This window comes from Rhipicephalus microplus, chromosome 5 (genome assembly GCF_043290135.1).
Source record: "Rhipicephalus microplus isolate Deutch F79 chromosome 5, USDA_Rmic, whole genome shotgun sequence".
Taxonomy (NCBI): domain Eukaryota; kingdom Metazoa; phylum Arthropoda; class Arachnida; order Ixodida; family Ixodidae; genus Rhipicephalus; species Rhipicephalus microplus.
The window spans coordinates 142,392,179-142,406,176 of record NC_134704.1 but is presented as its reverse complement, the minus strand read 5'-3'; the positions used below and the strand labels follow the sequence as shown (position 1 = coordinate 142,406,176).

General features: G+C 44.0%; 1 protein-coding gene across 1 annotated transcript in view; it reads left to right on the top strand.

The window, feature by feature from the left end:
- Positions 1–6,900: 6,900 nt before the first annotated feature.
- The window catches only part of LOC142817946 (uncharacterized), a 30,377-nt gene continuing 23,279 nt past the window's right edge, over positions 6,901–13,998 (top strand). Inside the window, exon 1 of the mRNA XM_075895989.1 lies at positions 6,901–9,717. The gene's annotated coding sequence lies outside the window, so the exon portion shown is untranslated. The remainder of the gene's footprint in view (positions 9,718–13,998) is intronic.

Below are 13,998 nucleotides of genomic sequence, written 5' to 3'. Positions count from 1 at the left end.
AAGTCCCACGCATTCGCTTTCGTTGTGGAAAACCATGTTTGATGTCCGTTACACCACAATTTTCTTTCAATATTGCATCTGTAAATATTTATGGCCTTGGCTACTCGCACTCGACTTTTTTGTTTCCTTCTTTGTACCAATTCTCTTTTGCATTTTCATCGGTGATTCCGTCCATCTGTAGTTGGTGTTTTTTGCCAGCGTCTTTTGGAACGGACGCATTGTTCATACAAATGCTTTAATTATGCTCAATCACTTATCCAGTGTGGCACCATTTCTCATTGTTTGCTGTGTTGCGTCACAGATTCTGCATGAATGATTAGCCGAGAGTGCGGTACGTGTGTAAGTTTTGCGTGGTGCATGTATGCATCCCTGTACTCTTTGTATGAGCGCCCGGGGTGCTGACAGATTGTACTTTTTGGTATACCTTGCGAGCGGGCCTTCAGAAATAGGTCTTTCAACTTGTCGGTGAGCACCCCAATGTGTGTTATATTTAGGGCGACCAGCTCTCTGCCAAGTCTCAAGCTAGGTGTCGTCGGCTGATGGGCTCGGGCTGCTCATGGAAGCGGATGCGTTGCCTTATCTGAAGGCAAGTGTACGAACTGTGATTGCGTTTGCTTTCTTTTTATTTATGTGGTTACTGTGCCAAACCTTTCTGCAAATAAAGTGCCCTTCCACCTACCCAGTAAAACTGGTGTGGTTTATCTGCGCCGTGGAAGTGACAACTCGGCAATATTGTCGACCAAGTCATCTTAGCCGTGGAGCGCTTTCAACTAAAATGTGGCATGCCACTCTTGCAGCCGGTTCTACCCTATACGATTGGACGCAATGCTTACACATCACATTAATTGAAGGCTGATACTTTGCACCTAAAGAAAGATCTCGGCTTTAGTTGCTGGCCCAATGTCTGAATTGTGGCAATAGCGCAGAATTTCTCAACAGCAATAACAATAAAAAAGATAAAAGGTTTCCATAGTAAAACTGAGTTCATTACGCTGCAACACGTGTGAATTTACACTAAGGGGAATGACGTACACATGAGGTCAAGTTTATCGACACGAATCAAATTTTACGAATATTCCTGCAGGAGTACCGGGAATGTTGATTTTTTCTTAAGTTTAAGGAGGCTAATCTTCCGAAGACATCAAAAATACGAACAAGGAAAAGGCATGAATAACAAATGCGTATGTTGATTTAATCGAGGTATCACATAACCTTATTTAATGCCTTTACTTAAGCCTATGTAAGTGTCGTTGACTATGAGGTAAATTTGAATTGACACAGATAAAAATTCGGCAGGTCTCATATCATAGAAATTAATGTTATGCAAAGCATGTACAGAGAAAATGACCATGGTGTAAACTTTTTATTGAGTGACATTTCACAGAATGAAGCTAGAGATGGACAAATGTTGTACGCATAGATAAATGTTGAACAGCAACACACGTCTTATATAACCTCAAACGAGTTTAATGTTGGGCGAGTGGGTGCTTTGACATAGAAACCATCGTGAAAGTGCAACTAAACACGACACACGATAAGACACACCTGTCCTCGTTGGTCCTCCTTGTGTGTAGTGTTTAGTGTTGCTCTCAAGATCGTTTCTATGTCTTACATAACCAGTTGCTTAAAGCTGCGAAATGGTGCCAAGAGCAACATAGGTATTGAAACATTAGATGCAGTAAGTTGATTTGAGAAGCTTGTTTTATCGAGGATGGTGGCCCTGGCTAGTGCAACGTAGAACAACTTCAGCGGATGGCGCTTTTTTTTTAATTTCTAAAGTCTGCCCTTAGGCATAATACGGATGGCGCTTAAGTATGTACTCTACGATACAGTCATCACGCCGGGGAAGGCATAATTTGAAAGACATGTACGTAAACAATTGATGGTACACCGTTGTGACGCCTGTATCGTAAAAATACATATGTAATGTTTATAAAATTAGATGTGCTGCACAGCAGCCGCCGCAAGCGGTGTTGCACTGACATTTACGCCAGCACGTGGTTTTTTTCCCAAAACTGTCCATGACTCTGTGCCAGAATACTTGATTACAACGCAGAATGGTGGGGTTTGTTTTTTGCTGGGACCTTCATATTTATTATAAATATAATTTTCTTAACGCACTCGTAATGAAATTTGCGATGTTTTTTTTTCTTGCCGTTCTTCAGTAGATACAAACTGTGAAAATGCTGTGGTGCATTCCTGCATACCACACCCCATGGTATTTGAGATGGAGGAAAGAGAGACACCGACATTTTCACATTATCAATAGCATGCCCAGCTAGACATATTTGTCAAATACTCTTACCTTTTCATACTAAATTTAGTCTACCCTAGGTTAAGGAAGTGATCACGAAAGCACCCAGATGTAGGCGAGCATATCAATAGATAGATAGACTTAAGGTACCTGCAGGTCACTAAAGAATGGTTAGCATTAAGAAAAAAGGAATTTCTAGTTTCCAGGGGCACATTTATGTAATAAATATATAAAGCAATGCAGCCGAAATATTGAGAGTGGGAAAATACAGCCGACTTTGATGTTGCCTGAACAAATTAATTGTCTGTGCTCGCATAATAAAAACACACCTCTTACTATTCAAGAAAATTTATGTTTTGTTGCAGTGAAACCTTGTTTTAGATCGACACCGAAAACATGAATAATAACTGGAAAAAGAAAAAGTAGGGTGCTATTTTGTTGCGTGTATGTGTGTGTGTGTTTGAAATTGTTCATTGAAATTGTCCAGGGGGACATGGCTAAAAGCAAATGTTGCCTGAGCAGCGCCCCCCCCCCCCCCCATACAGAAGCAACAGCAAAAATACGATGTTTACGACTATATTAGTAGACATGAATAATAATTACCGCACTTATTTTACACAAATGAGATGTATCTTCATAAGAATCAAAGGCAGTGAAAGAGAAACAAATATACCAATGTCATACAGAATGAAAGGTACACGGTCACCAACAATATGCGGCTTTAAGCTCAAAAGAGGAGTAGACGGCCTGTTATACGTATACACATGTGGGAAATGAATTCAAAAGTAATATGTTGTGGCAAAACTAGCCCAAGAAATCACTGGCTATTAACCCCGCGAACCATCGGCGACTGCCATGTTTCGCTATGGTGTGTTTATTGTTGTGTGTTGCATGGAGCGGTCGTCTTTTACTGAAGTTCAAGCATCAGCCTCTCGATTGATTTCAGGGCCAACCTCAATGACGCCTAAAATATCTCGATTACATGCGCAGCCGACTGTGAAACAAAAGCTTGCGCGGAAATTCACACGCTCGCAGAGCAAGGAGCTTGTTACGCCAAGGTTTGCGAGAGTGCCAGTGTTGCTCGACTTTCGCGCCGCCTGCGAAATCGTAATAGTGTTTGATTGTAAATGAAGTGCTCGTACAAGGGCGATATAATTTCTCAGCTTGTTGGTGAATGGACAAGAATTAACCCCCACAACACTGTATATAATCGAAGACTTCGCGTCTTGGTTTCATTAACAAAGGCACACCCAAGCAAAGGCATGAATAAATAGTAAGCGCTTGCTTATGATTACGCCCATGAACACGACGATATGTCGGGAAGCTTTAAGATATAAAGGAATTGAGCGTAGTCTGCTGCGTCGAGACTCGCGAGTCTGACTAGGCACGCGTAATGAGATGATCGATGCGTAGTACCCGCACGGACGTGCCAGATACACTGCTGGCAGGCACGGGGGCCACTCGCGATGCCTTCTGTCAGGCCCAGATCACCTAGAGAAGAACAAAGAGTTTCGTGCGCACCGACGCGTGCACAGGGCAGACGAAAAGCAGTTCCCCCGAGACAATTGAGGGCACTTCACTTTTTAAATGCGAAGGATTTTTTAGCGAACTTCGGCGACTTTGAGCGTATCGATCTATCTATCTAGCCGCCTACGACTTTTAGCTCTCCTGGCCGTTTCACTAATCCTATCGATACCAAACTTGGTATGGCATAATATGACTGTATGAAAAACATATTTGACTTCTCATGACATGAAAATCCTGACATGTATGTCATGAAAGTCATGATTTACATTTCATAGTTCAGCAGCTCTTGTGGTGGTTTCATTCACAAGCATGTTGCAAAACTGGTATGGCATGACATGATAGCATGCCTTACACAAGCGACCAACCCCAACACGAAAATCATGACATGCGTGTCGTGTAACAACATGGCTGCATGCCACGCTCATGATGCGCTCGCGGCCGTTTCGCAAGCGTCACACATACCAAATTTGGTATTACGTTACGTGAATGAATTACGAAGGTATGATACTGGTGCAAACATGATAAACATGAGATGCGTGTCATGTAACAACATGACTACATGCTACGCTCATGATGAGCTCGCGGCCGTTACACCAGCTTCACATGTACCAAACTCGATATTACGCGGGCCAACCGACGACATAGGTAAATCACACATCCAAACATGATAATCATGAGAAGCGTGTCATGTAACAACATGACTACATGCCACACTAATGATGCGCTCGCAGCCACTTCGCTAGCCGAACATATGCCAAATTTTGTATTACGTGACGTCAATGGATGACGAAGGTATGTGACAGGTGCAAACATGATAATCATGAGATGCGTGTCATGCGAGAACATGACTACATACCACAGTCAAGGCGCCAATACATTTCGACGTGATGCTGTGCGCGTGCTCGTCGGCGCTCATTTCGTCGCGTAACGCCGGCGTTGCCACGCCAGGCGCCGGTCTTGCCTTATACTCGCAGGCGCGCGCCGCGCTGCGTTGCTTTGATGTATGCGCGTTTCAGCGCGTCCAGCGTCCCTGCGTCACGAAAAAAAATTGCCCGCAGCTTCCCTCGGGGGAACACTGAGGAGGATGCGGAGCATATAATTGGTTAACGGGGTGTTAAAGTGCGACTTACTTGGGTCGATGGCTAAATTGGTTAACATGGTTGTGAAATGGGGTGTTAAATTGCGACTTACTTGGGTCGATGGCTAAATTGGTTAACGTGGTTGTAGGAGGGGGTGTTAAATGAGTGAACACGTACACACGTATGCGAAAGGGCGGCGCTGGTCGAAGGGACATCGATCATTGTGTTTGTGGATTCGTTGGAATTCATTTCACCGCGACCTTGGACGTCGACGCGCCGTACAAACCAACCGACGAGCGGCAACTGAGCGAGCGAGCGCCGACCTTGAGTATATATACAGCGCGACGGCGCATGCACTGTCAGCTGTCGAATGTTCGAGAAGGGGGAGAAGCGCAACGGCGCGTGCGCGCGCGTCAGCTGCCGATGTTCTCGAAGCGCGACGGCGCATGCGCGCGCGTCAGCTGCCGATGTTCTCGAAGCGTGACGGCGCATGCGCGCTACATTATACAGCTAGCGAATGTTCGTGAAGAGGAGAAGCGCACGCGGTGTGTAGAGGAGGAAGGGTGCACAGATGGTGGAGGAGTGAAGCGCGCGCGGTGTGTAGAGGAGGAAGGGATGCACAGATGGTGGAAGAAGGAGGAGGAAGCTTGCGGACGGCGCCGCACTACAAGCCTCGAGTATTAGATGCTCCGCATCTAAAAGGGAAACTTAGTGCTGTCTGGGTAACGCATTGGTGTGAAATGCAGTACGTCGCATTTCGCGCCGGCTGCCGTCGGGCTGTGCTGACGGACGCTGGTCGCGCCTGGTGTGAGGCTATAGAGTGTTCGCGTTTTGCTAACGTAGCGTCGCTGTGCCCAGCGTGCGCGCGCGTCAACTCTACGTTGGAGTATATTGGACCCTTCATGATGCGCTCGGGGCCGTTTTGCCAGCTCCTTAAATACCAAATTTGTGTGTTATGTCACGTCAATGGATGACGAAATATATGACTGGTGCAAACATAATCTTGACACTCGTGTCATCTAAAAACATGGCAACATACCACGCTCATAGAGCGCTCGCGGCCGTTTCGCTAGCTCCACATATACTGAATTTGGTATCACGTGACGTCAATAGATGACGAAGGTAAACGACACATCCAAACATATTAATAATGACATGTAAGTCATATACGGCATCATTTACCTCCACCTCGTAACATTGTGCTGGTTTTAGAGTGGCATATCAACCTTGCTCATTCGTGCTTCGCATATCATCTTTTCCCACTGTACGTGGGATCTGCCAATTTTTCTATGTGGAAGCATGGTCTGACGATGCACAGTAACTCTGTTAGTGGCTCCATCCAACTAAGGCCTTCACATTTTTTATTGCAATGTGTTGAAAGAAAAGCTTTTGTCTTTAGTGAGGCAAAAGCCACTATTTCAAGCCCAGCGAACAAAGTAAAGGCTAAATACAGATAAAACATGGACAAAATGTGCCGTACAGTAGAAGACCCGATGTGTAAACGTGCATGCAACACAAAGGCACACGAGTCATAAGTATTTGTGCGCAGCTTCAGGTAATGAAGTTCGCATGTACACGTATAAATCTAGGTGTTCTGGGTAATTTCACTTAGAAGAAAGGCACTGGAGAAAAATAATCACGTATCCATAGAGTAGGGAACACGATTTCTACAATATACAGTTTTCAACATATGATTATTGCTACAAATTTTGCTTTCAATATTAGAAGTACTTTAACATATAAAAGAAGCCCTACAGTACACTAAAGAGGGGCAGCGAATACTTCACTAGAAGCTCGTCGCAAGAATGACAGCCATCCTTGCAATGCTCCTCGCCCTGGTGGATTAGACTGTAGCTCGTTCTTTGGCACTTTCGTTATGGCAGTATAACAATGACAAGATTCAAGAAGTTTTCCAGGCCTGGTGCTTCCAGACATGTTGCGAAAGAAGCGACCGAGCTGTTATCTTACTTGTCCGCATGTACGCTCTGCCCGTGTTTCCTCATTTAGCAACGCAGACAGTGATGATCTATTAATGAAATATATTCCCAGATGAGAGTAATTTATGCTTTTCAAATACGATGATTCTCGTAGTGGTAACATGAAAAATGGCCATGATAACTTATTTGGTTCGCTGTGCTTGAAAATGTGTTGCTAAGAAGTCGACTGAAAGAAAATTTCAAATGGTATTGCAGCGTTGTTTGAATCGGTGAGCCAACACTATGCTTATATTTTGTTTGCCGGCAATGCACAGATGTTTCATTTTTCTTTACTGTCAGGTGACTTCAATAGGTGGTGAATAGGAATAATTCAAATTTCTAAAGAAATAATTTGACTTACGTACCACCACCTAAATATTCCTGTTTCTTTATGACTGCTTTACAGCAAACGTATTCCTACTCTGATATGGCAAATGTAGGTAACTAACTGTCTGTGTAGCACTAATAGTGATGAATGTAAAGTGATTATACTCGAAGGAAGAGCGAGAGAGTCCGAAAAACATCTGTCATTTGAGCCAATGCCTGGGTTAGTGCTGTGCGGCTACACTTCAGATTGTTCGTCCTGCTGACTTATATTAGGAAACTGCATTTACGACGAAAACTTATGTGGATAAATGAGCCAAGAAATAGAGAAATTTCAAGAAAGATTTCTCTCAAACGTTCACTACTGAGCAGGACTGTATCAATCTGCCCTGGCTCTTTGACATCTAAAGTAGATGAATAAAATTTGCTGGTGTATTGCCTACCTCGTGAAGTATGAGGAATGTAACACAAGCTAGAATAATTAGGCTGCCTTAAAACGAATTTAGATCTATGTCACTGCCGCAAGCATAACTTTAAAGCACATTGACTTTACAAGCAGTCGTTACGAGATTAAGAATCCAACACAACAGCGATTACCTCAAGGGCTGCTGGTATAGTTTTGTAAACATCATCTTTGAAACAAAACATGTACACAATGGGAGAAAAATATTTAGGATGCTTAGGCATCATGGTATGAGACCTCGCAATGAAAAAGAACAAGCCTAGAGAGAGTCCGCAGCCAGTCCGCAACTCGGGACTGAGTCAGCCTCATGCGCTTCCGCTTAGATAGCTGCTCTCGGAGACATACCAGAATCTTTGTAACTTATATGCAATGTACCCTGGAAGCTATCCGGATGACGTGTGCCCAGAATGCGGGCCGAAGTGCGCACTAGCACACGGGTTTTAGACGTGCGTTTCATAAGGCCTCAATTTTTTCTTGACGAGAAGGGAGGCAGCCATCTGTAGCACACTATTGGGTGGCAAAAAATTCAGCTGTCCAGCTGGCCCGGGAAGTGGTTGGCAGACTTAGCTTGGTGGTGCCGCTGTAGGAGTCACCTATTAAGCGTTTACACGCACCAATGCAACGAGTTCAATCAATCAATCAATCAATCAATCAATCAATCAATCAATCAATCAATCAATCAATCAATCAATCAATCAATCAATCAATCAATCAATCAATCAATCAATCAATCAATCAATCAATCAAATCAATCAATCAATCAATCAATCAATTAATCAATCAATTAATCAATCGATCGATCAAGCAATCAATCAATCAAGCAATCAATCAACCAATTACTCAGTGAATTCGTTCTGCCTGGAGCTTTCTTTAACAGCGTTGCTGCTAAAGACAAATACAAAGCAAAAATATTGATCGGGCATTCATGGTTTTACGCTTGTGGAATCATCATCATAATCATCAGCCTGACTACACCCCCAGTACTTTAGTTTTATGCATATTAATTTTCCGGCCTACTCATCTGCTTTCCATGTCCAGCTCATTAATTATTAGTGGTAATTAATCACGTGAGCTACTCATCCAGGCATTGCCATCAGCGAATCAATGATACTCTCTATTAACCTTTATCCCTAACTCCTCCCAATTTATTGTCCTGAATACCTCCTGTAAACACGCGATGAATACTGTTATAGAGAGATGGTGTCTCCTAGCCTTAGACCCTTCTTTATTGTTAATTACTTAGTTGTTATTTTATTAACATAAGCTACTGAGGGGATGCCTGCCTAGGAGCCCCGCTGCATATTCGCAAGGTGGAACGGAAGCCGATGTTTTTACTCTCAGTGTTAGTTATGCTCACTTAAAATAAACACACGATTCCATGGCCGTTTACACGCTGAAGAGAATAAAAAAAGAGTATGCATTCACCCAGGAAGACTCTAAGGCGAAAGCCATCTTGTTTTTTCTTCCTCTATGCGGTGATCTTGCTCCGCCGCCACCTGAAAGCTTTGTGCGCTACCGCCGTGGTGGCCTTGGTTTGATTTTTGCTCCAACTAAGTATTCTACTATGCATCTTGTTAGGGCGTAAGCCATAAATGGCTCATCGAATATAAAATTTGCCACCGTGAGGCAAAAAACATCACGTGATGTTACGATAAGACGCGATCATATGTCACAAATACTGGCGTGACATCACGTGACCTGATGCCACACGCCGCCACTTTTGTGACCGCTAAATTTTGGCTATATTTGAAAAATAGTGTCCGCAACACGAAACCCAAATTCTGTCTGGGTCATGCACATGTGCAGTGGCCTCAACGCTTACCCTCGGGGCCACAAAAAATTTGGGGCCCATAATAAAAAACCTCACCAATATAGTCATTCCTATCGCAACTGCTAGTGTTTTCCTTTTCACTGCACCACTTACTTCTTCGCTGATCGACCATTGTGGGTATGTCGCTGCGTCGGCTACCACTAGCACCAATATCACGAAGAAGAAGAATATTTCGCGCCCAGATGAAAGCGAAGGCTCTACGGATACATCCACAGCTGAAGCAGTTCTTTTCGCGTCCTGCCTGGAAGTGATCCCACTGAACGGTACGTGAACTGCTTTGTTTGCCAGATTAAGCGATGCAGCTCCATCTCTCGCTCAGTAGTGACGCAGCAAATTTGCGCAGGAAATAAATCAATCTCGTCAGCTTTACAATTGAATACCAACTATGTCCTTGTGTTGCTGCTTGTAACTCTACCTGTGCAAAAGGAAACCTCTTGATAGAACATCAGATGGCGCTAGTGTTGGTGGTTTAGCATCAACTTATTTTCACAGTGCAAAATGAACGTGGTCAGATGTGCTGTGTCTTCTCATTGGGAAGAAGCCTCCGTATATTTTGAGGAAGGGCTGGCATAGCTCTGTACTAAGGAAACGCCTGTAACTGCACATTTGATGTTGCTGCTCATATAAGTGTCTGTTGCCATTGATTATTTCTCTTGCCGGTATTCTTCGACAAATAGCTCTTGTCTGCATACAAGCCATACTTTAACCGCAGGTGGGTGTGTTGAGATGACACGTAAAAAAAGAAGTTTCGTTTGCATGGATTTGACTTAATGATGTGGTACACCTAATATACGATAATCAACATGAGCGTAGGCGGCACGTGTAGCTCAAAGAATCTGGAAACACCGCGAATGGATTGTTGCTTAGCCACGTTGTAGTGCATTTGTAGCAATGACATTTAGCACCGCCCCGGTGATTGAGTGGCTAAGCTACTCGGCTGCTGACCCCCAGGTCGCGGGATCGAACCCTGGCTGCGGCGGCTGCATTTCCGATGGAGGCGGAAATGTTGTAGGCTCATGTGCTCAGATTTGGGTGTACGTTAGAGAACCCCAGGTGGTCGAAATCTCCGGAGCCCTCCACTACGACGTCTCTCAGAATCATATGATCGTTTTGGGACGTTAAACCCACATATCAATTAAATCAATCAAGCACTGACATTTGGCCGAGTAAAATATACAAAGAAAGAGAGCGTGTGCTTTCATTTACGCCGGCGCCGTCTAGTGATGAGCCGTGTGCTGTCGAGCGCATTGCTTTGGCGAGCACGCGGCCGAAGCTGAGCTCACCAAATCAGACGTCTCGCCAGTAGAACGCGCACAATCTAAGTTTGGTACGAGCTCCCGTTGGCCGTACAATTTTTCTCATGATTGTACTTCTGCGAACCCTCAGATGTCAGAGAGCTATTGCAATTGCACTTAATTGTAGAGAATTGACATCAAGGTCAATAATTGTATTGCTAATTAGGTTCCATTTACATATTGTCCTCACTGGGGAAAGTGCATTGTGAATGCTTGCTTGTTGTTCCCTCTGTCCACTTTAAGTGGTTTTTAGAGCGTAGCCCTTAAGCACCCGTTCCTGGGCTGAGCAGCGTCGGTTTAACCGATATAGAGCGAACAAGCGCAAAAGAGCGAATGCAGAGCGCAGATGAGGATATAAAACGGTGAAAGCAAGTAAAGCGCGAGAAAGGGAACGAATGTGGCCAGACGACTGGTTCCATGGCTTCCACCCATGGTGCCATTGTTTCACGCGTAGTCATGCGTCTGCTGTTTTGCAATGCGCCCGCGCACTGCTTGCCGCTGACTCCCTGTTAGCGAGGCAAACGGGCTATGTTCTGTCTGCGGCGGTTTTAGCGAAATAGTCTGCATGGATTAGCCCGCACCCTTTACGGTACTATGGTGGTTATACGCTACTGACGACGTTCTCTTTTTATTGTCAACCATGTACCTATATACCAAACAGACTCGGATAGTCCTTTCAGAACAATGAATGACGCTACCGGTGAAAGTGCATCGTCTGCCGTCGTAGCTAAACGAGCGGCTCGAGCGACGACTCATTGAGCTCAAAGCCAGAATCCAGAGGTATGCACCGCCAAAACAGAAGTATTTTACGCAGCTGATCATAAAATGAAAACACCAAAACGACGGTACCCAGAATTGCATGAGGCAGTATGGTAACTGTCGGTATTTATAGGCGCACATTTCTTAGCGAACTTCGGTGACTTTGAGCGTATCTATCTATCTATCTATCTATCTATCTATCTATCTATCTATCTATCTATCTATCTATCTATCTATCTATCTATCTATCTATCTATCTATCTATCTATCTATCTATCTATCTATCTATCTATCTATCTATCTATCTATCTATCTATCTATCTATCTATCTATCTATCTATCTATCTATCTATCTATCTATCTATCTATCTATCTATCTATCTATCTATCTATCTATCTATCTATCTATCTATCTATCTATCTATCTATCTATCTATCTATCTATCTATCTATCTATCTATCTATCTATCTATCTATCTATCTATCTATCTATCTATCTATCTATCTAGCCGCGCACAAGTGTTAGCTACCCTGGTCGTTTCGATAATGGTATCGATACTGAACTTGATATGACATAACATGACTGCATGAGGAACATATTTGACTTGTCATAACAAGAAATTCATGACATGCATGTCATGAATGGCGTGATTTATATGTCATCGTCCTGCAGCTCTTTAGGTGGTTTTGTTCACTTGGCATGTTACAAAATGGTAAGGTATGGCATGATTGTATGGCGGACACAAGCGAGAGACCCTAATATGAAAATCATGACATACGGGTCAAGTAACAAGATGACTACATGCTACGCTCATGATGCGCTCGCGGCTGTTTCGCTAGCGTCACATATACCAAATCTTGTATAACAGTACGTGAATGGGTGGGCAAGATATGTGACTGGTGCAAACATGATAATCATGAGACGCGTGTCATGTAACAGCATGACTACATGCCACGCTCATGATGCGCTGGCGGCCGTTTTGTTAGCTTCACATATACCGAATTTGGTATTACGGAACGTGAATGGATCACGAAGGTATGATGCTGGTGCAAACATAATAAACACGAGATGCGTGTCATGTAACAACATGACTATGCTGCGCTCACGGTGCACTCGCGGCCGTTTCGCTAGCTTCACATGTACCAAACTTGGTATCACGTGACTCGAACGGAGGACATAGGTAAATGACACATCCAAACATGATAATCACGGCATGCGTGTCAAGTAACAACAGGACTACACGCCACACTGATGATGCGCTGGCGGCCGTTTCGCTAGCGTCACATATGCGAAATTTGGTATGACATGACGACAATGAATCACAAAGGTATGCGACTGGTGCAGACATGATAATCAGGAGATGCCTGTCATGTGAGAACATTACTACATGCCACAGTCAAGGCGCCAATACATTTCGACGCGACGCGGTACGTGTGCTCGCCGGTGTTCATGTCGTCGCGTCACGCCGGCGTTGCCTAAAGTCCCACGCCACGCGCTGGTCCTGCCATTTACTCGCAGGCGCGCCCCGCGCTGCGTTGTTTTAACGCATGCGCGTTTAAGCGCGCCCTACCGTCACGAAGAGAGGCAGACGCGGTGCTGTCTCGGTAATATCGTCGGCATGAAATGCAGCATGTCGCATATTGCGCCGGTGGCCGCCGGGCTGCGACGACGGACGTTGGTCGTGCCGGTCGCGCCTGGTGTCAGACTATAGAGTGCTCGCGTTTTGCTAGCGTAGCGTTGCTGCGCCCAGTGTTCGCTAGCTTGACATATACCCAATTTGGTAATATGCGACGTGAATGGAAGATGAAGGGATGTAACTGGCGCAAACATGATAATCATGACATGCGTGTCATATGAAACTGGACTACATGCACCGCTCATAGCACGCTCACGGCTGTTTCGCTAGTTTTACATATACCATATTAGGTATCAGGTGACGTGAATAGAAGAGAAAGTTAAATGACACGTTGAAACATGATAATAATGCCATGAAAATCATGTACGGCATAATATAGCTTCGCTTCGTAACGTTGTGCTGATTTGAAAGTGACATATCAACCTTCCTCATTCGTTCTTCGCAGATCATCCACTGTACGTGGGATCTGCCAATTTTTGTTTACTTTAGAAAAATGGATAAGCACAACACACTTCCTTCTTGCATTCTTTGTTTACTGCAGTGACTGTTAATGAAAACTGTCTATTATAGATGGTTACATTCTAGTATATTCATTTAATTATTTACTTTATTTTATCCTCTAGACCAAATGGAATTACAGAGAGGGGTAGATTATTAAAAAAATGCTCACTGAACAGAACGTAGTAAATACGGTTAGACAGACCGTATAAATAAACCTCTTATAGACAATGATAACACATTTAAATATTAACACATGATAGCGTTTAAAATGCAGAACCTAATTATACAATGTTGGCTAATGCAACAAAAACTTTTATATAAAATGTTGGGTAATGCACCACGGAACCAAGTG